Source organism: Peromyscus maniculatus, chromosome 2, assembly GCF_049852395.1.
Source record: "Peromyscus maniculatus bairdii isolate BWxNUB_F1_BW_parent chromosome 2, HU_Pman_BW_mat_3.1, whole genome shotgun sequence".
Lineage (NCBI taxonomy): Eukaryota > Metazoa > Chordata > Mammalia > Rodentia > Cricetidae > Peromyscus > Peromyscus maniculatus.
In genome coordinates this window covers 137,838,992-137,866,974 of record NC_134853.1, presented here as the reverse complement: position 1 = coordinate 137,866,974, position 27,983 = coordinate 137,838,992, and the positions used below count along the sequence as shown (strand labels likewise).

The window sequence follows — 27,983 nt, the reverse complement described above, 5'->3', positions numbered from 1 at the left end:
ATGTTTGAAAAACATCTTGGTACTGCAGTCTCTTAGGGCAGCAATGAGGCTCTGTTAAGTCTGCTTCTCATTTTAGTCTTCACCTAAAAGGTGTAACATCCTCCCTGCCACTAGGTTTTTGGTTTTTTGTTTTCACTTCTTTCTCTCTCTCTCTCTCTCTCTCTCTCTCTCTCTCTCTCTCTCTCTCTCTCTCTCTCTCTCTCTCTTGCCAGATATCAAATATGCTTTCTGTGGGACTTTGGGATTTTTCAATTTTTCCAAATTCTGTCCCCATCCTGTGACTGCTTTTTGGCCATGTTACTGACATCCCATCATGGCAGTGTCATGGTGCCAAAACAGGCTGCTGAACAGCAGTTGAGATCACGTGTCATTGTTCATTGTTTCAATGTGTGTGTGTGTGTGTGTGTGTGTGTGTGTGTGTGTGTCTCCCTTGAGCTCCTCCCTATGAATCTATAATAAAAAATCCAAGACTAAACCCAACAGAGCCAGGGTGCCTGTTTCTATACATGACACTCAGTGCGTTCTGTCTGCTCCTCTCTGAACCTGTGTCCTTGTCTATCTTGGTGGAGAGAACCTCTGCCCGGACTCCACTGCCTCTCCAGGGCTGATGAGGACCAAGAGCAGGAGTTGGAAGAGTTGGGGTCAGAGCTGTGGGACAAGGCTGAGTAAGTAACAGCACTGCAGGGGTCAGGGCTGTGTCAAGTGCTTCTGACTGGTGCTGATGGCCAATTACTAAGGTGCAAGTCCACCCATCATGGCAGTGTCATGGTGGCAACACAGGCCTCTGGACAGCAGTTGAGATCACGTGACATTGCTCATTGTTTCCAGCAGCAAAGGCGCCACAGTGAACAACTGCTGGAGCACAGGGCACAGGACAATGCAGGTGCTCACCAGGCTGTGCAGAGTTCAGAGCCTGTGTTGCGTCACTTTTATTAGTGCTGTGACTCAACCTCTAGCCTTGAGCATTCTATTTACTTGAGTGCTATACAGCTGAGCCACATTCCTAGACACTCTGCCTTTGTTTCCTGTACAATTTATTTAGTTGTCATTTTAAAATTAACTGTTACTGTTGGCTGTATTTAAGAAGCACCTTACAGACTCCAACCTTTTATCATCAATCACTCTCTGAAGAAAGACTTTATAGTCTCGTCTTCTCCTTCTGAATTCTTAGGAAACAAAGACATAGACAGAATGCAGAGGATGGAGATTCCAAGTCATGTAACAGTGGCCAGAACATGTGGCAGGGTCCTGACATCATCACATTTATCCTCTAGCCATCCTAGAAGGGAAGAGGCTACTATTGGAATTCTACAGAAGACGAAACTGAGGCAGAAAAACAAATAACAGCAAGTTAGAACATGCTCCAGAGCTTGATATATTTGGACCCAAATTCTTTTTTGCATCTGAGAGACATAAGCCGTATGATTGTTTCCTCACCCCACTGGCAAGGATGTCACTGCTGACCTGCATGTGGCCATGCTTGACTCTTTTTGTTTGCTTATTTATTTATATGACCATTTTTCCTGCATGTATGTACAAACAGCACATCCACCCGTGGTCCCTGAGTCAGACGACGGTACCAGATCCTCTGGAACTGAAGATATGCATGATTGTGAGCTGCCACATGTGTGCTAGGAAACAAACTGGGGGTTCTGCAACAGCAGCATGTCCACTTTTTCTCACACCCACCCTCCAGACCCGATAGTTGTTCACTCTTCATTAGCACCAGAGTGGCTGAGCAACTTGCTCAGGTATTGCACAGCAGAAAAGGGAGGACTATGATTTGCCCCAAGGTGGTTGAGGAAGAAAGAGGAGTGTGACTCAAACATAATCTCATTGAGTGTCAGGGTTTGGGTTAAAGGAGGAATCAGAATGAGAACTTAAGTCCCTGACCTGTGTCTCAGGTGACCAGGTCCCACCTCCTCTTCTCTGAGCTGCTCTTATTCCCAATTAGTGTAGAGAAGGGAACAGGTCACCACTCCTCCTCCTGTGGGTTCTTTCCTCTTACTCTGCTCCCAAGTGTCTCACTGCAGGGTTCTTGTTGACATCACCCAGGGATCATCTTAGCATCTCTACTGGGAACAGAAATGGTCCTTTCCCAGCTCCCTGGGAGAGGCTCAGAGAGGAGTCAGGGTCATAAAACTTCAGCCTTTGGTCCCATTGGGAAGAGGTGAAGATGTCTGAGCTGGCCTTTGTTAAGCAGGATTTTATAGGGACCATCTTCAGGGATCCCAGCTGGCCTATTTGCAGAGGAAGTGAGATATTCAGTCTCTCCAACTCTACAGTACCTTGGAATTTTTCTGGAGATTGTGCTGTCTAGAATCCCAATCGCTGGATTCAGTTGTTTTATAGGCCTACATCGTAAGAGCAAGAAACAGCCACTCAGTGATACATTCCCTGGATTTACAAATGGTAAGATGGTCACTGGTGTTTGGCTCAATTGTGGTTCAGGCATCTGAGGGTCTAGAAGTAATAATTAGTCAAGCCATCCATCTCAGGTCCTCTGTGCATGCATCTCAAACTCGGGAGTCCCCTTCCGTCATCACCTGCTCTTCTTTCCTCTCTTTCTCAACCTTCAGTTTGTACTTCCTTCTTCCTTTATCCATTTACTAATTTAATAATAATTTACAGAGCGTTTTTCTATTTCATATCAAGTTGAGACATAAATAATATGGAGTCCTGAGCTAAAAGATCCCAAGTGAAGCAGAAAGCCATATCCCTGAGAGAACAGTGATGGTCAATGTCTTTGAAGGCGTCTCCCACACCAGAGTCACAGCTCAATGCACTGTGTGGGCTGAGCAATCATGACTGTTTTGTTTTGTTTTGTTTTGTTTTGTTTTGGTGGGGTGGTTAGTCTGCTGTAGCCTTAGCTAGGGCTTAATCTTGTTATATAGTCTAGTTTATGCTAGGACTCCTGATCTTAAGCCTTCCAGATTCAGGTTTTGTAGGTTGAGGGTAACACATATAGCTTTTTCAGTCTTGCCACTAAATCCTAAAGCCTTTATCTATGAGTCATTGGCTCATAGAATTAAGCTGCTCTCCTACTTGGACACTTAAGCGAAGTAAACAATACCATGCTTTGGCTCACTAAATGTTGTCTCCATGTCATAGAAATCACACCCCAAATTCTCTCTCCTTGGATCAGTTACCCTGGGTCTCCCACTTTCAGACAGGAGGGGAAATGTCATCAGGAGAGCTGGTCTGTGGCTAGTCATCCAGCTCTGTCCTAGGAGGGCTCTGGTCTGTGCTGAGTCTCAATAAGCTCAACTAGATGGACAATGTGTAGACTTTGTCTTCCTCTCCTCCCTGCTTCAGAGCCTGTGTGCCAGAAGCAGAGAAGGTGACTGAGAGCCAGGCTCTGAGGACACACCACCTAAACCCACACTTCTCCTATGCTGAGTTTGCAATCTGAAACAAACCTCCCTCTCCAGGCCTTAGGTGCTCACCTGTAACACACAGGTAAGAATACTTCCTTCAGTGAACTCTAGTGCTGTTAAACTAAAGTTAGTGCAACAATAGCTGGAATGTACAGTTGACCCAATAAATATTAGTTCTTTTTTATTATTGCAAAGGTTAGAAAGTCTCCCATACAGCTATACTCCTTCAGAGACAATTCTTCCTTAGTTGTGTGGAGTTTCACTTAACAAAAGAGTAACAAATGTTTTGTCTAAGTTGTTGGTGTCAAAATTGATAACAGAATCCTCTAGGATTCTTCAGATTGTAACCGACCAATGAACAAGAAATGCAGCAGGTACCAGAGTTAGGGGTGGGAGGTGGAAGCATAACAGGGAAGGCTTCTGGCTAAGCTGAGTCCTGCTGTGGCAACAGTGTGGGCAACACAGTGCAGGTGCTTTTCCCCTCCATGATGAAAGCCAGGCGGTTTCTTAAGGGGGGAGAGGCAGAGGCATGTAGGACAGTGAGTGTGCTTGCCCGGGGATTTGTGTGTGGAGGGAGCAGAGATGGAGGAGACTGTTGGGTGCTGAGACTTAGTCTCCACAGAGCAGGAGGTTTAGGAATGCCCTGTGCACCCACTTCAAATGATAGGGCATGGGAACTTGTAAAATGCTTTCAGCAGGGGCCACATAGGAGCAATCTGAAGACTTTGAAAAACCAATGCAGGAGTCACATGAAGAACTTGTTGGGGAAGACAAATGCCCAGCACTGAGAAAGGGAAGTGGACACAAAGTCCTGCCCCTAAACAAGAACTTATTTCCAATTGATCACTATCAGGAAAGGGAAAATCAGTTCTCTTCAATAAAGTGTCACTGCCCATATCAGGTACACTCTATGGCTGGCCACATGCTCAGGAGCAGTTGGCCAACAGGAGACTTTCTCCATGGATTTGGTTGTTTTTTTTGTTTGTTTGTTTTCATTGTCTTTCTTTTAGTTTATTTTATATATTTCTATATTTTTGTTTTGTTTTGTTTTGTCTTGTAAGAAAAAATGGGATGAAAGAATATGAACTTGGGTGGAGAAAAAAGGAAAAAAGCTACATACAGTACACCTGGTGTTGATTGTGTGCAGAGGGAGGTAGGAGTACAAAAGGAAGAAATGACTTTCCTACTTCCATATCCACACAGTCCATCAGCCTTCCCTGGGTAGACTCCAGTGTCTCCAGTGCACTGCACACGTGAACTTCTTTCATTACTCATGGAACTGTATGTGTGAGGGCCTGTGTCTGAATGACATGTGTTCTGTTTTCTTCATCTACTCTTTACTCTCTTTTGCATGTGTCTGTGGTGTGTGTGTGTGTGTGTGTGTGTGTGTGTGTGTGTGTGTGTGTGTGTGTGTGTGTATCTGGTGAGAGAATGACATAGGGTTCTTCCTTAATTGCCTCCACCTTATTCCTTGAGGCAGAGTCTCTCAGTTGAACCCAGTGCTCATCATTTCATGTAGTGTAGCTAGCCCTCCTGTTCTGAGGATCCCCTGTCTCTGCCTTCCCAGAATTGGAACAAGAATGTGAGACTGCATATGACATGTCATATAATACAGGGTGTTTCAAGAGTTATATGAGATACTTTAGATATTCATCATTATCCTGAGACAGGAGTGTCATCAATCTCATTTGATAGATGAAGAGACTGAGGCACTGGGAGTTTCAGCAACATGCGAAATGTGCACAGAAACTGAACAGTATGGTCAGAACCCCCACATCAGCCTTTCTTTTTTAATTAAAAAGTATTATTTTTTTGTATTTTATGTAGTTGGGGTTTTGCCTGCCTGCATGCTTGTGTACCATGTGTAGATATCTGTTGCCTGTGGAGTTAGAAGTGGGAGTCAGACCCCTGGAACTGGAGGCACAGGCATCTCTGAACTAGCTGGTTCCCTGGAACAGCAGTCAGTGCTTCTAAACTCTGAGCCATGTCACCAGCCTTTATCTTCCCTTTTTCCCTCTATAGCTGACATGTGTCAGGTGACACATAAATGAACGTGATTCCCTTACAAGCCCCACCATGTGGATGATTCCAGGGCAGAACCAAAGCTGGGTTTCTGAGTTTATCCTGCTTGGCTTCTCCAGTGACCCCACAACCAACAGCATCCTCTTCATTGTGTTCCTTCTCATCTACCTATGCTCAGTCCTGGGCAATGGGCTCATCATCATGCTGATCTGCCTGGACACACAGCTGCACACTCCCATGTACTTCTTCCTCTGTATACTTGCCCTGTTGGATATGTGCTATGTCACCACCACCATGCCCCAGATGTTGGTGCATCTTCTTACTCACTCTCAGACCATCTCCTTTGCTGGATGCTGGATGCAGATGTTTGTGTTTGGTTCTCTGGCTACTACTGAATGCACCTTGTTTGTTGTCATGGCTTATGACAGATATGTGGCCATTTGCTACCCACTTCACTATACTGTCATCCTCAACTGGGGACTGTGCATTCGGTTGGCAGCTGGGTCTTGGGTCTGTGGGTTTCTCTCTGCTTTGTTACATACTTTCTTCACCATGAGTCTGCCATATTGTGGGCCCAACAAGGTCAACCACTACTTCTGTGAAGGTCCTTCAGTGCGCAGCCTGGCTTGTATGGATACCCACATCATTGAGGTGGTAGATCTGGTCTTGAGTGTTTTTGTGGTTGTTATTCCAATTTCCCTGATTGTGACCTCCTACATTCATATTGCCAAGGCTATTCTCAAGATCAAGTCCACCCAGAGCCGCTGTAAGGCTTTCTCTACCTGTGCCTCCCACCTGACTGTGGTCACACTCTTCTATGGCCCAGCCTCCTACATCTACATGAGGCCCAACTCCAGCTACTCCCCTGAGCGAGACAAGCAGGTCTCACTCTTTTACAATGCCTTCACAGCCTTGCTCAACCCTGTGGTCTACAGTCTGAGAAACAAAGACATCAAAAGGGCATTTCTCAAGGTGACAGGGCATGGTAGAGTGGACTAGTGAACCAAGATCCAGGAGAAGCTTGAGTGGAGTATTCATTTTTTGAGAAAGCAACAGTGTCTTTATTTATGTAATTGGTCTGTGCATTTCTACCAACACAGTACTTGGTGATTGGGACAAAGCACTGTGCAACCAAGGTGGCTGTCTTGATTTACAGGCTACTTTATGGTACAATTCCAAACACCTCAGCAGTCTTACTGGATCATAGCTGAATAGATTCATCTGATACTCATGTTTGTTGCTATAGGTTGGGAGTGAACTTCTGTCCTCTCACATCCACCCTGAAGGAGGGACCTTATAGCCAACATGTCATCCTTGAACATAAGGAAAGAACAGTGAACAAACTCACAATGACTCAGCTTCTCAAAAGTGACCTGCTTCTCTGTCCAAACATTCTTTTGGCCAAAGCAATTAGTATGGATCAGCCTGACAGCAGGAGGTGGATATTATTTTTGTGCAGTGAGAAGAAATAGTAGCTCTGTTGGCATGGATGATTGTTGTTTCCTCTATGTAGAAGGCAGAAAGTACTGTACATTATGTGATCGGGTGTAATTCCCAGGAAACAACAGCATACCTATAAACCACCACAAAACATGCTAACTGTGGAGAGCATGACGGTAGAGACAGCAGAAGGCTGAGGCAGTATATGCTAAGTAACACAGCATGTGCTGTCAGGACAGAGTAAGCTGATAGTTTGTGGAACAGAACCAATACAGCTCAGATAACAGACCTCACACATAAATTCAGTATGGCCTATGGGGAAACATGATGACCTTTTCTGCCAAGTGGTGCAATGTTGGAAGTGAAGGGAGCTGGGGTCTCATCAGAACCTGCCAACATCTGCTCCAGTTTTCAGGCAGCACCTAAGTGCAGCTTCCTCTGTTGAGTGTGACTTTGGCTCCTTTCTACCCTTAATGGTGGTGGGCATGGTTCGCCTCTCATCTTCAGAGTAGCTCTTACTTGACCAATTAGCAAATTCCTCTCTGATTCAGCCTCTGAACTATTCTTTCCTAAGGAGGCCTCAGGCCCTCCAGTTTTATCCTGGGGTCACATATTTTTGGAAAGTGGGTACCTTCATATTCTCACATATCCTGGACTATCCCGGACTTTCCACATTCCTGAAGATAACCTTGAATTTTTGATCTTCCTGCCTCTACCTCTCCCGTGCTGTGACTATAGGCTGGGGCACCCTACCTCAGAGAGGGTTTATTCCTTTGATGATGTCCTTTGTAGTATAAAAGTTGTCACTTTAGTTAAATACAATTAAGGACTTTTTTTTTTTTTAGACTAATTCACTTCATATAGCTCTGCCTGGCCTGGCACTCACTAGGTTGACCAGGCTGGCCTTGAACTCACACAGATCCTCCAGCCTCTGTACCAGGCATGCTGGGATTAAAGGTGTGTGCCACCATTCCTGGCCAAATCCTTTCATTTCTTGTTATTTTGCAGTAGATCTAAGAAATTGTTTCTTGATCCTATATCATGAAAATTCACTCTTGTGTTTTGTTTTCAAGGTTTCTTTTATGTTTTGATCCATTCTGAGTTACCTTTGTGTATGGTATTGTTAATCCTGAATTTTTGCATGAGAAAAATCAGTTCCCAATTTTGAGCCAAATTTGAAGCAATCTTTAATTAAATACTGACCAGGATGGATTTTGGTCAGGACCACTGTCTGGAATTCCCCGCAAGTAGCCCCAAGACACCTGTTGTAGGGGCTTTTAAATACAAAACCATATGGCCACCATAGTTTCCCATGTGACTTTGAAATTTTCCAAGAACAACAACTCCCAACATTACAGGAAGTTACCTGGTCTTTGAGCAGGTGGGGCTTACAGGTTAACTTTGGGTCTTACATTCCCCCTTTGAGTTATATCCTGTGTCAAATCCTTAATTTTATGATGGGTCCTTCTTTATATTAGGATCTAATAACTATCAGCTTAATGGTACCCAGACAGAAAATATTATGCAGTTAAAGTATCAGTGATGCAAGATCTAATAGTAATTAGCAGAAACAGAAGGGCCAAATGCCCTGTGATGGCTGATATTAGAGTGATATCTAGAAAGAGCCTGGAAATGGATGAAGTACCAATCATTTATTTCATCTCTCATCTCCTTTTTGTATTTTTAATTTGTATTTTAATTTTTGTATTTTTAATTTTTTTGTATATCCAGATTATAATCCTGAATGGTTTGTGTAGAAATAATAATGTCCTCTTAAAGACATATAATACCTCTTTATTCTGTACAAAGCAGGCCAAATGCCCTATCATATTGTAGAACCATTTTAGTTAATGAATCTGCTTGTTGAAAAATCTGTGCCCATTTTCTTGGCATGCAAATTGGCATTATAGGTAACCTTTTGTCCCCTATGCCAAGGAGTTTCCTTTTGACTAGCATTTCAGCCTGCTGGGGTGGGGGAAGGAGAGATGGTGTACTCTCCTCTGTAACTACTTCCAGCTGAAAGTAGGGTACCTTTGTCAGAGCCCAGGAAAGCTGAAATGCTAGTCAAAGGCTAGGAAATGGGGCATTCATCAGAAGCATCTGGTTCCCTGATTCAGCTGAAAAGACAGGGATATTCACAAGACTGGACTGGTTTACATCAGCTTTCAGAAAGTGCAGAGCTCAGCAATTTGCAGTCTGCAGGTGAGCCCTGGATGGTGTCTGACAGCCCAATGGAAATCTGCTGAGACAAATATAGACTAGAGACAGCAGTTAAAATTTAAGAACTTAAAGGAAAATCTTGCATTTGTAACTTTCAGGCCCATCGTCCTAGTAATTAGGGAAGAGAAGAAGTCTCAAGGCCAGGGGAGAGGTCCTTTCCTCAGGAATAGACAGGTGGAGAAACTTAGGCTGTACTTATCAGGAGTCCATTTGACCTGAGACAGGTGGATCCAATTCTTATGACTTCTTTAACTCATTAATTTTTAGTTCACAAAAGTAAAATTTCTAGATATATTAGCATTAATCTGTATTGAAATCCACATTGTACAACATCTGGAATAGACTCACACCTTTGGGTCCCATCAAAAACTTTATAGCCTTGGGTTAAAAAGCATGAACATTTTTTCCTCTGTACAGAGAGTCAGATATATAGACTGGACAGACATGTTTTTAGCCCAATGAAAATCACCTTTAAGGATATACTAGGAAGGCAACCAAAGGAATTTTAACATCTTGAGCCTGTGACTGAATAGCAACTATCCAGTGTTCTACCAGCTTACAGGACTCCACTGATCAATGTTAAAATTCTGAATCTTTGAAATCTTAGTGTAACAACAGCATAGAAGGGGGTGGGGACGAAATCTGAAACATTTCCCATTTTTACATACCTTAACTCTTTTTTAATGCCTTTATAACTTTCATTTATATATGTTAAAATAATTTCCTAGGCCCTCAGAACTTACTTAATTTTTTATATCCTCAGAGCTTTACATACCTTAGAACATTTTCTTAGACCCTCAGAATTTGTGTGGACTGTAAACCTTATTCTTTCTATCTAATCACTAAAGACATGAGTAACTATTATTGAGAACAGTAACTGCAAGGCACGTTCCTTTAGTGAAAAGTTACACCTGAAACCGGTTAGTTCTTTAATATGAAGTCTGTTACCAAGGCAACCCTGTCTGCCTTTTCTGAACAGGAGCTCTAGTAGCTCTAGGTGAATTAACAAGGTGACTGCAGCCTTGGAGGAAGGAGCAGGTTGCCTCCTGCTGCCTAGCTGACAAAGCTAGAGTTAGCCTAGACATTAATGTTATCAGATATCTGAGAAGGATAAATACAGCAGAAAGTATAATCCAAATGGCTTATGTATCAATTGAAAGGATGGAGACTAGTACATAGTCCATTACCTAGATGATCATCTCAAGCTCCTGTGGTCTCCGAGGCATTGGGGGCAGAGGTACCAGGGCAGCAGCATCATTTGGCTGCCAGGCCCAGAAGATGAGAGGCTTTCCTGTGGAAGAGGAACTTGAGGGACTGACCTTACACTGTCTAGGCAAAGTGGGGTGATCAACTCTCCAGTGTCCTGCTTGTCCACAGTCTGGGCTGGGTCCTGGCAGCAGGCAAGGCATTGGGGCAGTCTTTCCAAGTGGTTAGCGCTACCACAATCTAGGTGGAGTCTTTGTCACTGTGCCCATGACTCGGGGGGTCACTGTTAGGATCTGGAAGTCTCTGTCTGTCATAGTAAGTTTAAACATCATAAATGCCATATTCAGCAGATCTCTGACAAGTTTGAGGACCATTATCTATTAACTATTTCTGAGTTAAACAACCCTTGCCTGTTTTTTATTTACGTAGTTTAGGCTATACCTTGAAAACAAATACAGGAGGATAAATACAGCTTTTGCTGTAATTAGTTCTATTAGTATTTAGCATGACTACAAGTATAATTCTGGACATATTAAAACTTAATCATATTCAACAGTTTATGATAAAAATAACAGCTTCTCTCATTTTTTAATAAAAGGGGGGACCTGTAGGTCCCTGGCCCCGGTTTTGGGTAACTGTTGCCTTGCTTGCAGACCTTGACCTTGATATCCTCCCTATGATAATTTCCTGCCATGTTCCATCCTCCTGAAAGCTTAAGGGAAGTTACCTGTCTGTGTATCCTGAATAATGGGCATTAACAACTTAGATGCAGGATTGTAAACATCAGTAGCGAACTTCTGCCCTCCGGATTTTCTCCCATTGTGCTGTAAGCCCGTATTTAGGACCTCCTCCCTCTCTCAATAAATGACATTCGGCATTTAAAATTATTATATATATAATATATATATACACACACATATATAATTGAATGAATACTAGGAATGTAATCTATGAATACCACAAATGTGATTAATATTATGAGTGTAATTAATGAATATCATGAGCATATTTTAAAAAATAAAAAAAATTAGCAGCTTCTAAATTGAAGCTCAAATCATGAATACATGCCATAGGGAGATTGGCAACTTTATTTTCCTGGTCCTTACTTAGTGTACCATCATAGGATATAACAGTTTCTTGTATGACTCAGTGTACCAGAATAGCTACAGTTTAATAATGTTAGCAAAGACAAGGAGATTAGGCATACACTCATTTGTTTCAATTGCTCTTCGAGACAGGGTTTCTCTGTGTAGCCCTGGATGTCCTGGGACTTGCTCTATAGATCAGGCTGGCCTCAAACTCATAGATTCGCCTTAGGCATACACTCTTAAATCAGTCTCTGTTAGCCTGAGTAGACCTTAGGCAAGGATAGAACTATTGCAAGCCTGCTTGGTCTTCATCTTGCTGCATCATAAGATAGAAATACTTCAGCCTCTAGTGTTTAATGTTTTGTGCTCATAGCTATAGCTCTAATTCTACTCTTATATTTATCTATTTCTCAAAATCACATATTAATAAAGACATTATAATAAAATAGCTTATAAATTTAAAATGTCTCAGAACCTTATAAACTTAATTTTTTTAAAAGCTGTTCCTTAGAAACATCCAGTTTTTTTTTTAATTTAAATTTTCTGCAAAACTCCAAAATTTCTTTTTAAAGAAGGTTAAAATCTCTCAAAATAAAGTTCTTTTTTTATTTCAAGAGTGAAGACACAGGGCATAAGCGTAACCTGCAGAAAGCAAAACCAAGCTCCAACATTGCAAACAATTTCATTGCCTCTCAAACCAATACACTCTGGGTGACTCTCATGTTACTAAGTCTGGCTGCCAGCAAGCTATGATTTTGTATATGAACACATGGAGGTACAGCTTTAATACCTCATTATACAAGAATTGTTTTAAAATTCTATCTTTCCTAAACATTGTTGTTCAGACAGGAGAGGAATTATTGTACAAAAATCCTATCCCAATTCAAAAGTACCTTTGGAGACCTGGTGTGTCCTTGGTCAGCCCATACATACCACATGGTTGCTGTTAGCATTCAGACCCGCCCCTTGGGACCTGACCAATGTGCAGGCACTACCTTGCCTGCTCAGGGTCCTGTGCTCATTGTTCTCTCTGCACATGCATGAAGTCCCCTCACAAAAGGTGGGGCCCTGCCCACCTTCTCTCTCTTCTTCTCTCCTCAGCCTCCCCTCTCCCCTCTTCCTCTCTCTCCTTCCTTCTCTCTTCCTCTCTCTTCCCACTAGGCTGCTCTACACCTCCTTTCTTCCTCTGTTCTCCCTTCTCTTTCTCTTCTTCTTTTTCTCTCCTGGGCCCCCACCTGCTTTCTCTCTTACCCTTCTCCCTTTCCCTTCCCTTAGTAACACTTTCCTTGTGAGGCCACCTGCATGGTGTGTCTTTCCCTGCAGCTCCCACCCACTGTGACTGCCACCTGCTGTGTCTGCATGGTGTCGCTTTCTCACCCACCTTAGGGCCCCTGGGCTCCAACCCACCCAGTTCTCTTTCTCGGTATTTTGCATAATTGGTGCCATGAAAACTCAGCAGGTTCTCCTGGCAGTTCTGAGACAACACTGGGACCCTGGAACCTTCCAACACTGTCACTTTTCTAACTGGCATAATTGGTAAGCCCTCCTCCATTCCACTCCACCCCACCCCACCCCACCCTTCCTTTCTCCACTACTGATCATTTCCCAAAAGCAAGGCTTAGTTTATTGAGCACAGTCCTTGCCTTCTGGCTTTTCTCGAAGTCCTGGTACCAGGTAACTATCTCACTGGGGATCTTAGCCCTTTGGCCCCTGCCTTTTGCATGATGACACACTGGGCAGCTTGAGCCTTCTCATTTTCAGACCCAAGCATCCTTCAGGCTCCTACTCTGTGTTAGGCAAATCACTTAGCAGCTTGTGCCTTCCCTTCGGTCCTCACTGAATTTCTGGGCTAGATTTCATCCCTTGGATCTTACTTCTATCTCACTCATGGAAAATGTGCCTAAACTTACCCAACTTTGCCCAATACCCCTTAGATATAAATGCAAATGGCTGCTTGCTGGCACACCTTACCCTAGTATTTCACAGAACTTTTGCAGCTCATGTTAGCCATCTGTGTCCTGCTTCCTCTCCTCTCCCAGCAGCCTGGGAGATCCATGGCTTGGCCTCTAGCCCACTGGATGCCTCCCTCATCTCATCTGCTCCCTGCTACTGTACCTGCTGGCATCTCATGCTTTCACTCAAAATGTCCCGTTCTTCTATTTGTTCTGTCTCTGACCGCTGGCTCCCTCCTGCTGCTGCTGCTGCTGCTGCTGCTGCTGCTGCTGCTGCTGCTGCTGCTGCTGCTGCTGCTACTGCCATGCTGCAGCCTGGGGTTCCCTCTTTCCTGCCTGGCTGCTCTGCTAATCTTCTCTACAGCACCTTCTCCACGCTCCCGTCATGAAGCATGAAAGGTTCCCAGGAAAAGTTTTGTCTGTCTTTCTGTTCAAAGGTCTATTTGATACGTGCAGGTGGAAATGTCTGACTGAAGTGGCTACATGATTGTGTGTCTGACTGATTTTTGAATGCTTGAGAGTATGTGTTCCATATGTCTTGGGGGAAAAATACCATGTGACCATGTGGGCAAGCACCATCTTGACTATGGCCAAAGACAGGTCATCAGACTTCAACGCCATATTTGATAAGGGCAACCACATGAGCAGTTGCTTCTTGACCAATGTTTAGTAAAGTTACAGACTTCTCTGTTCATTTTATCAGATAGATTCCTGTCTGACAATTCCTGTCCTGTCCTAAAAAAAAAAAAGATATATAAGAGATGGGATTTAAAACAATGTTGGTTTTGATAATTGATTTTCAGAGGAATTAAATTGTTTACAATGTTAAAACTTGGTTTTGCCTCATTATATCTTAAGACCACAGCTAAACACCAGAGACTGATATATTCTATTTGTTAATATCTATGCACTCTAATAAAGGGCCTATCCTTATCTAAGGTCTATTCAGGCTAACTAAGAACCAATTTAAGAATATATGCCTAATTTTTTCACTTTTACAAGTACTGGTAAGCTGTAACTAATTGGGAAAACTGTATGTCCAGATTTAACCTATGTATGCTCTCAATGTTAAGCCTAAATAACATTTGATTTTCCCCCCAATTTCATTGTGATGTAGACTGCCACATGGCTGGCAGCCATCTTTTACTAAAGTTTGCTAAGGTTAAAGACCTCTGTCATTTTATCTCCTTCTATATTTGATTCAACTCTGGTCTATAGTATACTCTATATGACAGTAGAAATTTAAAGATATAAAGATCTACTCAGATTAACAAAAGCTAACTTAGAGATTCATACTTATGTCTTTGCCAAGTTGACACCAAGTTTCTAGAGAATTTAAATAAATGGTGGCATATGTTTGATAAATAAGGTATTTGATAAACAAGATATATATTCTATAATGGAGTTTCTAGTCTCCTGAGAGGGTCCTTTTCTCTGAGTTGGGCCACACCCCAACTCACAAGCCCCCTTGTCTCCTGTTCCCATTTGGCCCTCATGATCTTTCCCATGTCACTTTCCTTGCCTTCTCAGGAGACAGCTTTTCCAGTTTGGTACAAACTTGTTCTATTTTTGCCAACTAAATGGCTACTTTGGTTTCTTTATTCAAATCATACTTTTAAGGCTAACCCTGACAGAAATGGAATGTAAGTCCTAGTCTTATGACAACTGCTAACATATTATAGACTGTTGGGGAACACAAGTTGATAGTCATTCATATCTAATAGACAGACAGTCCTCAGATGCTCAGAGATCTGCAGAATAAGGCATCTAAAATGTTTAATTAAAAAGCTTTTTGTGAGAGAGATATGCCAGCTCCTGGCAGCACCCTTACTTCCTCCAAAGAAGATGGATGGGCACAGAAGAACCTCCACCTAGAATTTGCTCCAGAATGGCAATTCCAGCCACTGAGCAAAACTGCCTTTTGTCTTGACTGCTGCCAGGGCCTTCTTCAGACCACAGACAACAGGACTCCAGGGAATCCATAGCCTCACTTTTGCCTAGACAAGGTAGGCTGGTCTGCCCCACAAGTTCCTACTCCACAACTGTTGGATCTTCTGAGGCCTGGCAGGCCTAGACTTGGCAGCCAAGGACAGATGTTGTTGTCCTGAGACTTGTGCTCTCAGTGACCACAGAGGACCCTGGGGCAGCTGTCTAGGTAGCCAGCAAGTAAGTTTTTGTGATCTTCAATTGCTAACTAAGGTAAAAATTATCCTTCTCAGGGCTCTGATGACATTTGATGATCAGACTTTGTCAGTTCAACAGCAGCAACCAAGGCTTCGGCTACTTTCTCAGTTCTCTGTGTAAAATCCACAGGCCTCACTCTCTTAGAGCTAATGCTAGGTCTACACACAGTTCACCTTGCTACCAGACTCAAAAGAGAGATGTGACTGCTCTCACTGGTCAGCCATCTGTATCTCCTGGTGAATTAGATAAAAAGAAGGTGCTTTAACATTTCCTTATGTGAAGATAGGAAAGCTGACTCTCTTCTGCTCATTTACTTATCCTTCTCAGATCTGAAGATGTTTGGTGGCCAGAGTACAAATAGATTTGCCAGTGAACAGCTCTCCACCTCCCACATTAGAGAGGGTATGGAAGCCTCCCAGCTTTTTGCTATGACACCGAGATATAAATCATTTCCAGCTGTTTTATAGACACAGGCAGGTTCCTTCACAGGTCCATCCCTCCTGCCAGACTCATGCTAAGGCCAAACTCACAGGGGCCCTCCAAATACATCAGCCCCTGTACCAGCTCTGAGGACACTAACTGGTTGAACACTGACAAGTTGACTTTACCCACATGTCCAATCACAATAAGGCTCCCCATCTCTTAATCCTTATTGACACTTTACAGGATGGATGCACTCCTAACCTCCAGGGAAACAGAAGATGTGATGGCTCAGGTACTCCTGAAGAACACACCACCCCTCAATTTGACATGTCATCTCCCCAAGCTCCTGGGACTTCACTGCTGGTACCACTTCTCCAGGCTCAAGCAGGGACCTACCCAGCAACTGAAAGGTGGTTTTCTAAGATGTCCCAATGTACAACTGCCTCTTCTGTACAACTAGGGAACTTCTCTGTTCCATTTTTTTTTTTTTTGGCAGTTATCACTCTTCCCATGGCTAGCCCCTCTCACAGGGCTGATGATAGCAATCTATTTTTTCTCCTAGCAACCTGCCTTCACAGCTCCCTCAAGGAACAGATGTCTGAGGTCTTCAGGATGACAGCTAGCTGAATGCTTCTTCACTCACACCTTTTGATGTGTGTGACCCCAACTTCCAACTTCTCCTCCCCACTTTGTCCCAAATCAACAGGAAGCCGTCTTGAGATTTTGGGGACTCTCATTCTTGCCCCACTTCCCATCCATAGCTTACCCTTTTCACAACGATCAAAAGGGGGGAATGTTGGCATTCAGACCTGCCCCTTGGGACCTGGCCACTATGCAGGCACTACCTTGGCCTGCTCAGGGTTCTGACAACATCGTGTGCATATTGGTCTCTCTGTGAATGCTTGAAGTCCCCTCATAAAAGGTGGGGCCCTGCCCACCTTCTCTCTCTTCTCTCTTCTCTGCTCAGGCCCCACCCACTCTCTTTCCCTCTCTCTTCCCATGAAGCAGCTCTGTGCTCCATTTCCCTCTCCCTTCCCCCTTCACCACTAATAAAACTCTCCACCTGTGCAGTCTTAATGGCATGTCTCTGTCTCTTATCCACTATGGGGTAGCTTGGCTCCAACCCACCAAGGTCTCTCTCCCACTGTTTTACATAAGTTGCCCTTAATCAAGATGGCAGTGAAGCCATAGGACATCTTTCTTCTGCAACCCTAGTAAAGATGGCTGCCAATCATGTGACTGCCAAAGGCAGCAGGCCACATGCTGCTTATAAACCAAAATCATGTCCTGTGGTTCCTTTAAGATGAACTATGCCCAGACTTTAACCATCAACTCTGTGTTAGGTGGGGTGGGGTTGAGGGGCTCCCTAGAGCCAGAGTGAAGAGCTGAGCTCCAGAATTTGGGGTGGAATGGCCTTTATTATCTTGCTGGGGGGGCTTCTAATGTTAATCCTGAGAGTCACAATAGAAAACCTAGTTGCACAACCAAATTTGAAGCAATGTTTAATTAAATTAAATACTGACAAAGATGGACTTTGGTCAGGACCACTGCCTGGAATTTCCAGTGAATGGCTCCAACCACTCGTTGTAGAGCCTTTTAAGGACAAAAACCATCCAGCTACCATATTTTCCCATGTGGCTTTGATATTTTCCAAGAACTACAACTCTCAGCATTCCAGGAATTTACCTGCTTTTTGGATGGGTGGGGCAACAGGTTAATTTTGGGTCTTACAGTATGTGGCAAGAGACTAATTACATTCTTTTTCATGAGGATATCCATGTATCTCATCCACATTTTTAGAAAATATTATCAAATGATCTTTATGCCTTTAACTGAAATTTTTAGTCAATACAGTTTAGTGTTTGGGTCAGGAGTGACAATCCTAGTCCATTAAATTCTATGTCAATCCCAGACCGGTGTCATTCCTCTTTTGTTTTAAGTGGCTTTGTGGATGGTTTCAAAAGTGGGAAATATGAGTTCTTGCATTTTGTTCTTCTTTTACAAGATTGTTTGAACTTGTCTGAGGAGTCACCATGGCCACCACAACTCTTATAGAGGAAAGCATGTGATTGGCGGCTTGCTTACAGTTTCAGAGGTTTAGTCCATCATCATGGCAGGGGTATGGCAACACTCATGGAAATGGAGCAGTAGCTGAAAGCTACATCCTTATTCACAGGCAGAGAGACACTGGACTTGGCATGGGCTTTTGAAATCTCAGAGCCCAGCTCCAGTGACACACTTCCTCAAACAAGGTCATGCCTCCTAATCCTTCTAATCCTTCCAAAGAGTTCCACTGTCTGATGCCTATGAGACCATCCTTATTAAACCACCACAGGCCTCTTCCTAGTCCTTTGCACTTCCCACTGAACTTTAGGATCCATTTGGCAATTTCAAAAGAGTAACTATGCTAGGAATATGATAGAGGCTTGTTGAATCTGTGTATCTGTTTAATATGTACTGACATCTTATTAATATGTTCTTCTGAAACATGAACCACATGTCTTCAAATAACCATGTGAACTCAGTGCTTATATATGTATATATATAATCTGTCAATATATATTTTATATATTTATCCATTTAATGGATACATTTAATAGATAAAATGCTTTTGTTTTCTTTTATTATTCTGTTTTTTCACTGATGCTCATAATTACCTGGGCACCCAGTGTGCTGTGTCACAAAGCTGCCATTATCAAATGTCAAAGTGCACACACAGATATCTCTAGCAGTTCATGAAGGCACAAGTAGGTTACATGAGGAAATGGCCAAGGTGGTCTACTCTGGCTACTCCCCTTTCACAGCCTGAGCCTGTGGTCCCCATAGACAGTTCCCTAGGGTGGGTTGAGGAGGAACAGCAAACTCGTGCTGATTACACATGGTTCTGTGTGACATGCTGTCAAACCTGAAAGTGGACAGCAGAGCACTGTGTCCTGTTTCAGGACCTGCCTGAAGACAGTGGTCGGGAGAAACCCTTCCAGAGGATAAAACACTGTCCACACATTTATTGTTCCTTTGGTTTGGAAGGAGAAATGTCTTCCAGGTAACATTCTATATTGATGAGTGCATTGTGGGCCATGGTTACATGGTCATGAACATCCATGGAATAGAATTGTAACATTGGATAGAATGAGTGTGGAGAGATCAGTGGTTAGCCTTCTTGGAAATGGGAAAGAATGTGAAGATGATTCTGTCTCATGTGAATTCTCATGAAAGGTGTCCTCAAGAGGACAAGATATGAAGAATTAAGTGGATTGGATGGCATTCTCTGAAGACACCTGTCAACCCTTTCACTGGCCATCCTCTCACTGATTGTCATGGTCATCTTCACTTCCTTCTTCAGATACAAAAACCACAAAACCTTTTGAACTACTCATTTTACCAAATGAGGCAATTCTCACATGGTCCATTAATAAGGCACTGTCAGCTGGGGGCCAATTAAAGAGTCCCTGGATGTAAGAGCTGTAGATTGGCTGAGTTTTCCTATCTCCAAGCTCTCCATCTTCTCCTTTAGGCCTGTGAGTCCTTCTGATGTAGAATGAAATCTCTAGAGTTTGACTTTTCCTTCATGCTGACCTCTGGGGTGTTCCCATGACCACTATGGAGTAAGTCCAGTTCTGAACAGCAGGAGTGTTTTTGTTAGAGCTCAGGTACACCCATTAGCTTGAACTCACACAATCAAGTATGTGATAGACATGGCAGATTCACCCTCCCCCCAGAGGCAAGTGGCCAGGCCCTGGAGTTGGTTCTGCCATTCCCTAGTTGGATGACCTTTGCCAGATCACTAAGATTTTCTGGGTCATTGTACATTATCTGTGCAATGGGCTTGCAGGACCATGCTTGGCAATCTCCTGTAGCTGCAGTCATTTTAAAAACCAGGGTATGCAGTCCCTTGTGTCAGCCATGAGGCTTGAATATGTCTGCCTACCTTTTTATGTCTTCACTAAAAAGGTGTAATATTCCCCCAACTCCATTGTACTTTTACTTCTGTGTCTTTTTCCTTTGAAAGATCCCAAAGATGCCTTCTGTGGGACTTTGGACTTTTTCACTTTTTCCAAGATTTGTCCCTATCATGTGACTATTTCCTGCCATGTTTCCGACATCTATGTCTAACTCAAATTGTGTGTGTGTGTGTGTGTGTGTCTGTGTCTGTGTGTGTGTCTCCTCTTGACCGCCCTTCCATGAATCTATAATAAAATCTCTAATAAAATCTCTATGACTAAAAATAACAGAGTCAGGGTGGCTGTGTTATTCAGTATGTGGAACTCAGTGGGTTCTGTCTGCTTCCCTCTGAACCTGTCTCCTTGTCTATCCTGGTGGAGAAGAACCTCTGCCTGGACTCCACTGCCTCTGCAGAGCGGATGAGGACCAAGAGCAGGAGTGGGAAGAGTTGGGGTCAGAGCTGTGGGACAAGGCTGAGTAACAGCACTGCAGGGGTCAGGGCTGTGTCAAGTGCTTCTGATTGGTGCTGGTGGCCAATTACTAAGGTTCAAGACAACCCATCATGGCAGTGTCATGGTGGCAACACAGGCCTCTGCACAGCAGTTGAGATCACGTGTCATTGTTCAGTGTTTCCAGCAGCAAAGGTGCCACAGTGAACAACTGCTGGAGCACAGGACACAGGACACAGGACAATGCAGGTGCTCACCAGGCTGTGCAGAGTTCAGAGCCTGTGTTGCTTCACTTTTATTAGTGCTGTGACTCAAACTGTAGCCTTGAGCATTCTGTTTACTAGGGTGCTATACAGCTGAGCCACATTCCTAGACACTCTGCCTTTGTTTCCTGTCCAATTTATTTAATGGCCATTTTAAAATTAACTGTTACTGTTGCCTGTGTTTAAGGAGCAGCTTACAGGAATTCTAAACTCTTGTCAACCAATCACTCTCTGCAGGAAGACTTTATATTCCAGTCTTCTCCTTCTGAATCCTTAGGAAAATAAGACATAGACAGAAGGGAGAGAGAGAGAGAGAGAGAGAGAGAGAGAGAGAGAGAGAGAGAGAGAGAGAGAGAGAGAGAGAGATATTCCAGGTCCTGGAACACAGGTCTGAACATGTAGCAGGCTGCTGACATCATCACATTTATCCTCTAGTCATCCTAGAAGGGAAGAGTTACTATTGGAATTCTACAGAAGAGGTAACTGAGGCAGAAAAACAGCAAGCTCAAGAGAGCACACCCAGAGCTTGATATTTGGACCCTAAGTCTAATATGTATCTAAGAGACATGAGCCCCTCAGAGACTTTTCTCACTCCACTGTCCTGGGATGTCACTGCTGACTTCCATGTTGGTATGTAATGCTTGACTCTTTTTTTGTTTTTTATGTGTATCAACATTTTGCCTATACATATAGATCTATGTACAACACATTCATGCCTTGTCTCTGGGGAAGACACCAGAGGTCACCAGATCCTCTAGAACTGGAGATAGAGATGGTTGTGAGCTGCCATGGTAGGTGCTGGGAACCAAGCTGCGTGTTCTGCAAGAGCAGCAAACCCACTTTTGCTCACAGCCACCTCCCAGCCCCCATGGTTTTTGACTCTTCCTTAGCTCCAGAGTGTCCAAGGAATGGTTGCAACTCTTTCTCTGTCCTGCCAGCCAGCTCCCACATCTCGGCTCGGAGGCTCTTTATTAATGACGAAAGCTTGGCCAATACCTAGGCTTAGGCTTGTTTCTACCTAGCTCTTATACCTTAAATTAACCCATGTCTCTTCACCTACGTGCTGCCAAGTGAGTCCTGGCTGTTACCTCCCCTCCCGTATGTTTTGCTTGTTCTCCACCTCTTGGCATCTCCATCCTTCTTCCTAATACCGTCTCTGCCCTGAAAATCCTATCTATCTATGGTCATTCAGCTTTTCATTACCTCAGTCTGAGTGACACATCTTCACAGTGTACAAAAAGATTACTCCACAAGACCTAACGTGTTCAGGTGTTACACTGTAGTGAAGGGAGGACTGTGATTACCCCAAGGTAGTTGAGGAAGGAAGAAGAGTGTGACTCCAACATGGTCTCATGAGTGTCAGGGCTCAGGGTTTGGGCTGTAAAGGAGGAATCAGAATGAGAACTCAAGTCCCTGACCTGTGTCTCAGGTGACCAGGTCCCACCCGCCCTTCTTTGAGCTGCTCTTATTCCCAATTAGTCTAGAGAAGGGAACAGGTCACCACTCCTCCTCCTGTGGATTGTTTCCTCCTGCTCTGCCCCCAAGGGTCTCACTGAAATGCTCTTGTTGACAGCATCCAGGGATCATCTTAGCATCTCTACTGGGAACAGAAATGGTCCTTTTCCAGCTCTCCTGGGAGGCTCAGAGAGGAGGCAGGGCCATAAAACCTCAGCCTTTGGTCCCACTGGGAAGAGGTGAAGATGTCTGAGCTGGCCTTTGTTAAGCAGGGTTTTATAGGTGCCATCTTCAGGAGTCAGGGCTGGCCTACTTGCAGAAGAAGCAAGATATTCAGTCGCTCAAACTCTACAGCACCTTGGAATTTTTCTGGAGATTAAGCAGCCTAGAATCCCAAATCCCTGGACTCAGTTGCTTAATGGGACTTCCTCATAATAGCCACTCAGTGACACATTCCCTGGATTTACAGGTAGTAAGATGGTTACGGTGCAGTTAATGTCTTTGAACAAGTCTTCCCACCCAGTGGAGACATAGCTTGATGCACTTCGTGGGCACAGCAATCATGGTTTTGTTTTTGATTTTTCCTTTGGGGGGTGTAAGTCTGTTGTAGCCTAGTTTGGCTTTAAACTCACTATACAGCTGAGTATTTCCTTGGACTCCTGATCCTCAACCTTCCAGATGCTGGCTTCCTAGGTTGGGACTCCCATGTGTAGCCTTTTCTGGCTTGGAACTCAATCCTGATGTCTTTGTTTGTGATGTTGGGCTCACAGACTTGAACAAGCAGGCCTGGTGGGACACTGTAAGCAAAGTTAGAGACCATTGGGCTGGGAGAAATGACAGGGTGTGCCAATGCCGTAGAAATCAACCCTAAATCCTCTATCCTTGCATCCTTCTACTTTCAGTACGTCTCAGTATCTCCCACATTCAGACATGAGGAGAAATCTCTCCAGGAGAGCTGGCCGGTGGCTAGTCATTCAGCTCTGTTTTAGGAGGGCTTTGGCCTGTGCTGAGTCTCAATAAGCTCAACTAGATGGACAATGTGTAGACTTTGCCTTCCTCACCTTCCCGTCTTCAGAGCCTGTGTGCCAGAAGCAGAGAAGGTGACTGAGAGCCCGGCTCTGAGGACATACCTCTAAACCCCACACTTCTCCCATTCCCTGTAATCTGAAACAAACCACCCTCTCCAGGCCTTAGGTGTTCACCTGTAACACAGGTAAGAATACTTCCTTCAGTGAACTGTTGTGACGTTAAACTAAATTTAGGGGAACAATGGCTGGAATATACAAATGACTCAATAAATATCAGTTGTTTTTGTTATTGCAAAATGTTAGGAAATCATCCACACAACCATACTCCGTCAGAGATAATGCTTTCTTGGTTCTGTGCGAATTCAGTTACCAGAAGAAAAAGAAAAAAATTGTCTATGTTGTTTGGTGTCAAAATTGATATCACACCCCTTTAGGATTCTTCACATTATAACTGGCAATGAATAAGAAATTCAGGATGTATCCTCCCTTTGTTAGGTTGTAGCTTCCTGGCCAAGCTGAGTCCTGCTGCTGGCCACAGTGTGGGCAACACAATGCAGGCGGTAGTCCCTCCTCCATGATGAGAAGCTAGGCGATTTCTTAAGGTGTGAGAGAGGCAGAGACCTGCAGGATAGCAGATGTGCTTGCGTGGAGATTTGTGAATGGGGGGAGAGGAGATGGAGGAGACAGCTGTGTGCTGAGGCTGAGTCTCCACAGAGCAGGAGGTTTGGGAATGGCCTGTGCACCCACCTCAAACGACAGGGCATGGGAACTTGTAAAAGGCTTCAGCAGGGGCCAGACAGGCGTGGTATGAAAACTTTGAAAAACTATTTCAGCAGTCACATGAAGAATATGTCGATGCAGACCAATGTCCAGTACTGAGAACGAGAAGTGGACAGATCTGCCCCTAAAGAAGAAGCGGTTTGCAGTTGATACCTGCTGTGAAAGAGGAAATCAGTTTTCTCCAATAGAATGTCACTGTATGTATGAGTTACCCTCCAGGGTAAGCCACATGCCAGGAGTAGTTGGCCAACAGGAAACTGACTCCACATTTTTTGTTTTGTTTTGTTTTAGTATTTCTATTTTGATTTTTTTAATTTTTTTATTATTTTATTTTATTTTACAATACTGTTCAGTTCTACATAACAGCCACAGATTCCCTTGTTCTCCCCCTTCCTGCCCCCCTCCCCTTCCCCCCAGCCAATCCTCCATTCCCACCTCCTCCAGAGCAAGGCCTCCCCTGAGGACTGAGATCGACCTGATAGACTCAGTCCAGGCAGGTCCAGTCCCCTCCTCCCAGATTGAGCCAAGCATCCCTGCATAAGTCCCAGGTTTCAAACAGCCAACTCATGCAAGGAGCACAGGACCTGGTACCACTGCCTAGATGCCTCCCAAACAGATCAAGCCAATCAGCTGTCTCACCTATTCAGAGGGCCTGATTCAGGTGGGGGCCCCTCAGCCTTTGGTTCATAGCTCATGTGTTTCTATTCGTTTGGCTATTTGTCCCTGTGCTTTATCCAACCTTATATTTTGATTTAAAAAAGAAAAAACTTTTGTTGTTTGTTTTGTCTTGAGAGAGAGAAGGAGGAGAAAGAACATGAAGTTGGGTGGGGAGGGTCTGAGAGAAGCTGAAGGAGGGGAAGAATATGCTCTATGTATATTGTATGAAAACAATACTTTAAAATCAACATTAATAAGGCTGTATTGAAGGAGGAAATTTTAGAGGCATAAGTGCATGGGGACCGTGATGCAGGATGCCAGGAGAGATGATGGGCTCCTGACCTGGGCTGAAAGGAAGGACAGCTGTGAGGGTCATGAGCAGTGGACTAGTCAGGAGAGGGGATGGGAACACGGGAAGAGAAGTCCAAGGATGTCTTGAAGTCTCGTTTATATTTCCACTCCCACTAAAAGCAATTCCCACCTTAACCACTGTCTTACTAATTAGCATGAGTGGTGTCTTAGTTCGGACTATTTTGAGCAGTGTTTGGAAATTTGCTTTACATGTCTTTCCTTAAGTGTATGTGTCTATGTGCCTACATGTTTACACATTGTTTCAGAACTGTAGTTGACATTTGCATTGCTGGGCAATGCATTAAGTGTGTTCAACGTTAGGGAACACAGCCAGGCACACACTAAAGGGATCATTTTAATTTACTCTCCAATCAGATCCAGTTACTCTCGTCAACACTAGATCTCTGTTACTGTGGCCATGCTGGTAGGTGTGTGGGGATGTGAGATGGAGAAGAGGAGGTTGGGCGTTGGCACTGTGGTGTTCTCCTGCAATTTCCAGATGAGTAATGGTGCTGAGGACCTGAGCCTCATCAGTGCTCACTAGACAGCTGCCTTGTGAAATGCCCTTTAAATATTGTTCACTGTTCCATTGGAGCATCTGTTGTTATGTTTGTGCCATTCTAATTCTTTCTATAAATATTTTGAGTGGTTCTTTTTCACCTTATTCTAATTTACCATTACTTTTTTCCTCCATGGAGAGTGCTCCTTTGAAGAAATCTGACCTTTGCTTACCCAAGAGGATAAATATATTTATCAGGCTTGATGTTAAAAATTTGGTCGTATTCAGACAGTGGTGGCTCAAGTCTGTAATCTCAATTCTCGGGAAGCAGAAGCAGGTGGATCTCTGTGAGTTCAAGGCCAAGCTGGTCTACAAAATAAGTTCCGGGCAGCTGGAGCTGTTGCACAGAGAAATCCTGTCTCAAAAAAACAAAACAAAAAAATTGGTTGGTTTATATTTATCACTCAAACCTACAGTACACCCAGAATTGATTGTGTGCAGATGGAGATAGGATTTCAAAAGGAAGAAAGGATTTTCCTGCTCCCATATTTACAGGATCCATCAGCCTTCCCTGGGAAGACTCCAGTGTCTCCAGTGCACTGCACACGTGAACTTCTGTCATTACTCATGGAACTGTATGTGTGAGGGCCTGTGCATGAATGACATGTGTTCTGTCTTCATCCACTTGTTTACTCTCTTGCATATGTCTGCGGGGTGTGTGTGTGTGTGTGTGTGTGTGTGTGTGTGTGTGTGTGTGTGTGTGTGTGTTCAGAGACTAACACAGGATTCTTTCTCAAATGCTCTCTCTCACCTTATTCCTTGAGGCAGAGTCTCTCAGTTGAACCCAGTGCTCATCATTTCATCTAGTGTAGCTAGCCCTCTTATTCTGGGGATCCCCTATCTTTGCCTTCCCAGAAGTGTAATGAGACTTTGAGACTGCATACGACATGTCATGAATTACATGGTGTTTCTAGGAGTCCTGTGAGATGGTTTAGACACTCATCATAGTCCTGAGACATGAATGTCATCAGCCTCATTTGATAGATGAAGAGACTGAGGCATTGGGAGGTTCAGCAACTTGAGAAGTGTGCACAGAAACTGAACAGTGTGCTCAGAACCCCCACATCAGCCTTTCTTTTCTTAATTAAAAAGTATCATTTTTATTTTATGTGTATGAATTTTTGCCTACATACATATTTGTGCACCATGTGTATGTATTTCTTGCCTGTAGAGGGGACAGGAGAGTCAAATCCCCTGGAACTGGAGGCACAAACAGCTCTGAACTAGCTGGTTCCCTGGAACAGCAGTCAGTGCTCCTAACCTCTGAGCCATCTCACCAGCCTGTATCTTCCCTTTCTCCCTCTATAGCTGCCATGTGTCAGGTGACACATAAATGAACGTGATTCTCTTACAGGCCCCACCATGTGGATGGTTCCAGGGCAGAACCAAAGCTGGGTTTCTGAGTTTATCCTGCTTGGTTTCTCCAGTGACCCCACGACCAACAGCATCCTCTTCATTGTATTCCTTCTCATCTACCTATGCTCAGTCCTGGGCAATGGGCTCATCATCATGCTGATCTGCCTGGACACACAGCTGCACACTCCCATGTACTTCTTCCTCTGCATACTTGCCCTGTTGGATATGGGCTATGTCACCACCACCATGCCCCAGATGTTGGTGCATCTTCTTGATCACTCTCAGACCATCTCTTTTGCTGGATGCTGGCTTCAGATGTTTGTGTTTAGTGCCCTGGGTATAACTGAGTGCACCTTCTTTGTTGTCATGGCTTATGACAGATATGTGGCCATTTGCTACCCACTGCGTTATACTGTCATCCTCAACTGGGGACTGTGCACACAGTTGGCAGCTGGAACTTGGGTCTGTGGTTTTCTCTCTGCTTTGTTACATACTTTCTTCACCATGAGTCTGCCATATTGTGGGCCCAACAGGGTCAACCACTACTTCTGTGAAGGTCCTTCAGTGCGTAGCTTAGCTTGCATGGATACCCACATCATTGAGATAGTGGACCTGGTCTTGAGTGTTTTTGTGGTTGTTACTCCCATTTCCCTCATTGTGGCCTCCTACATTCGTATTGCCAAGGCTATTCTCAAGATTAAGTCCACCCAAGCCCGCTGCAAGGCTTTCTCTACCTGTGCCTCCCACCTGACTGTGGTCACATTCTTCTATGGTCCAGCGACTTACATCTACATGAGGCCCAACTCCAGCTACTCCCCTGAGCGAGACAAGCAGGTCTCACTCTTTTACAATGCCTTCACAGCTTTGCTGAATCCCATAGTCTACAGTCTTCGGAATAAAGACATCAAGAGGGCATTTCTCAAGGTGATGGGGCATGCTAGGGTGGACTTCTGAACTAGGATTTAGGAGAAGCTGGAGTAGATTATTCACTATTTAAGAAAGAAACAGTGTCTTTATTTATGTAACTGGACTGTGCATTTGAACCATCATAGTACTTGGTAGATAGACAAACCACTGTGAAACCAAGTTATCTGTTTTAGTTAACGGGCTAAACTAAGATACAGCACCAAAAATCTCAATAATCTTTGTGGATTATAACTGCAAACATTCATGTTTTGTTTATGTTGTTTGTTAGCTGTACGTTAGGAGTGATCTTCTGTTCTCTCACATT

General features: G+C 44.0%; 2 pseudogenes; both read left to right on the top strand.

Moving 5' to 3' along the window:
• The first annotated feature begins 5,404 nt into the window (after nt 1–5,404).
• LOC102903814 (olfactory receptor 2A12-like) lies at nt 5,405–6,398 on the top strand (annotated as a pseudogene).
• Nucleotides 6,399–26,709: 20,311 nt separating this feature from the next.
• On the top strand, nt 26,710–27,706 carry LOC143271686 (olfactory receptor 2A12-like; annotated as a pseudogene).
• The last annotated feature ends 277 nt before the right edge of the window (nt 27,707–27,983 follow it).